Raw genomic sequence first — 3,109 nt, forward strand, 5'->3', positions numbered from 1 at the left:
CCTTTTGACAGGATGTACCTGACAGATGGCTTGTGCTGATATCTATCGAAAACAGGAAGTTGCGGTCACCAGAATATTCTTGAAGGTATCTGATGCAATCTAGGGTTACTATAAGTCAAAATTGTGGGTGAAAGGAGGGTGAAGGAGGGTTAGGGTTACTTACGGTCAATCAAAAGAGAACGGAAGTCACCGGAAGTTGACCATATATGGACATGACGGATGCCCCCCTCCCCCCGCCCGCCCCCCCGAAAAGGGGGCGTGTCACCTGTCACTTGATTGATGGTTACGTATATATTCTCTGTGGTTCTGTTTAAAGGTTGTTGGAAAAAGTTCTTCAGATGGTCTCAGTTTGGTGAAATAAAGTTTAAATACGACCAGAAAGACCGACTAGTGGCGAGTCTGAACACAACCAGAACCAAAGTGGTTTGCTGCCATCTTAAACCAGCTTCAACAGAAACCTTTACACAGCTTGGACAAACACTTGGTCTGAGTGACTCGTTTCTAAAACTAAATTTTCCCTCTTAACCAGTCTCTGTTCCAATGGTGGGCAAAATAGTGGGGGTTCTGCTTTTAATTGTTTCCAGATGCTATTGGGCGCTTTTATTTTGAAAACTATGGTGTCAGACGATTTCCTCCAGTTCTTATCTTAAGTTTGACACCCTTATAAAAAATAAAAAGTGTCAAAAGGCTTTTAAGTAATTTCCGGGATGACTGTTAAGGGGTTAAATAATTAAGCTCCTAAGATGGGTAGCAAAACATCTTCAGCAAACAGGAAGTTCACTTGGTTTGTTTAAAAACTCAGGATTGACATGTAGCAGATGAGAGTATCTACACCAACAACCTTTAAAATTTCAGTGGTTCGTGCTCCTATTTTTTAAACATTTGCAACTATGTAGATTTTGCATTACATGGTTAATTTGATAGAAATGTTATGAGCTTCCTGTTGGAAGTGCCCACTGCCTGTACTGAATGTGACATTTTAAATGGACTTCCACACTGCAGTTCTCCTCTTAAACAAAAGGTTTTGCTTCTAAAAATACTGATATAACAGGAATGGCACAAAAACGTGTGTCTAGAGTGTGTCTAGTGCAGTCTAGAGTTGCACATCAATGTACTGTATGTGTGCAATATTCACATTACAGGTCCTGTGATGTAGGAGGCAAACTACATCAACATATTATCTAGGAACTAAACCACTAAACCATGTCATTGCACTAAATGGTCACGTTACGGCTTTTACTTTGATGGATTGCATCATGTCAAAAAAGCTCAAATTTTCCTTTTATTGTGAAACTTCTGGGACAATAATGACAACATTTTTTATGAGAAGTCTTCTCGAGTTGTGGAGAAAGTGTATGTCCTCTATATTTTATTTTTTAATTATTTCATCTTTATTTAACCAGGTAGATCTCAATGAAATTAAAAACCTATTTTTCAAGCGAGACCTGGCCAAGAACGGCAGCAGCACACAGACAATGCAAAATTCAAAACTACAGATATTAAACTACAATCAAATATTTTATGATAAATAAAAGAAAAACAAAAAACACTCATAAAAAGGTAAGATAGGACTAAAATAGAGTACAAAATTGGTTAAAACATTTACAAACAAATGTTTTAAGTACAAACTGATTAAGAATGGCCCTAAAACATTAAAAGAGACCAGCTCCCTCAACTTCAAATCCTTCTGCAGTAGATTCCAGGCTGAGGGAGCAGCAAAGTAGAAGGAGTTTTGCCATAATCAGTGTGAACCTTAGGCACTGTTAATAAAATGAACTCATCCAAGCACAGAAAATGACTTCCTGTGTTTTTCTTATTGGTATAGGACAGGAGGTAAGGGGGAAGTAAACCCAAGAATACTGTATGCCAATGAACAAATCTGCGGGTGGATAAGGCAGTCCCTCCAACGCTGGTATACAGATTTCTGCTCTCTGAGTCTTCCAACAGTGCATTGTGATACCTTCACCCCTGCACTGTGGAGGTTGTTGGTGATGTCACTTATTAATGTTTTGGGGGTTTTCTTCACAGCTCTCACAATATTTTTGTCATCAACTACTGTTGTTTTCCTTGGCAGACCTGTTGGATATCACTACTTTCTTATTCAGAACATTTCCAACTGTTTTGTTCACTATGCCCAATGATTTTCAATGGCTCTGATTGATTTTTTCTGTTTTCCAGCTTTAAAATGGCTTGCTTTTCTCCCATAGACAGCTCTCTGGTCTTCATGTCGGTTTATCCTCTTTAACAAGAAAAAACTACTTTATAGATTTAAACCAGGTCAAAAAGTAGACTATTCATGCAGAACTATTCAATGTCTGAACATCAACCTTAAAGGAAACACCTGGTCAGTAAGAAGCACCTGTCAGTCACATGTTCCAGTACTTTTGCTCACCTAAAAATGCTGTGGTGTAAACGGTGATATATCCTGAGTTGTATAACACATCTACATGTAAATATCAGGAAATAAAAGCTGACATTCAGAACCCTTGTCTCATGCACATCTTCTGATCTTAAACCCAAATGTCTTCAGTGAACAACAAAAATAAGGACTTCCTGTTCCAGTACTTTTGGAGGGGACTGTATCACAGGGTTAGAAAAAGTCAGTCAGTTTTTTCCAATAATTGTGCAGCCCTAATACAGTCTTCATACAATAAAAACAAACTACCATGCCAGCCTCTGCCTCTTCTTCTTTCCTTTTTTTAATTGCTCTATAGAACAACACGCACCAACAGTACATCTGGGGGTGGGGGTGTGGGTGTCAGGGTCTTTATTCCAATCCCGTTCCCCGACTGCCATTTGGGGAGGGGGTCCTGAAGAAGGGCGGACCGCCGGGTGCGGTCCTGGGCTGTGGGTGGGTTCGGGGCTTGGACGGTTGCCGGGGGCGGGGCTGGCTCTCCATCCTCCCTGGCGCTGCTTGGTCTCCTGAGGTGTGGCTCTTGGTTCCTGTGGGTGGCCCGCTGGCCGCGGTGGCTGCTGGGTTCCGGGGAGTGGACGGCTGGGGGGGTGGTGGGGTGGTCATGGGTGTGGCTTCTTTGTGGCGGGGGCTGGCCGGCCACCTCAGAATGATTGGGTCTACCTCCTGGGTTTGGGTGTGTGCGGCCTCCAATAG

The 3,109-nt window shown here is 41.8% G+C and overlaps 1 protein-coding gene across 2 annotated transcripts in view; it reads right to left on the reverse strand.

The window, feature by feature from the left end:
• LOC106519381 (rootletin) overlaps window positions 1-3,109 on the reverse strand; it is a gene marked incomplete at its 3' end in the record, with an annotated part of 47,526 nt that overhangs the window by 19,558 nt on the left and 24,859 nt on the right.

Source organism: Austrofundulus limnaeus, unplaced genomic scaffold (assembly GCF_001266775.1).
Source record: "Austrofundulus limnaeus strain Quisiro unplaced genomic scaffold, Austrofundulus_limnaeus-1.0 Scaffold76, whole genome shotgun sequence".
NCBI lineage: Eukaryota > Metazoa > Chordata > Actinopteri > Cyprinodontiformes > Rivulidae > Austrofundulus > Austrofundulus limnaeus.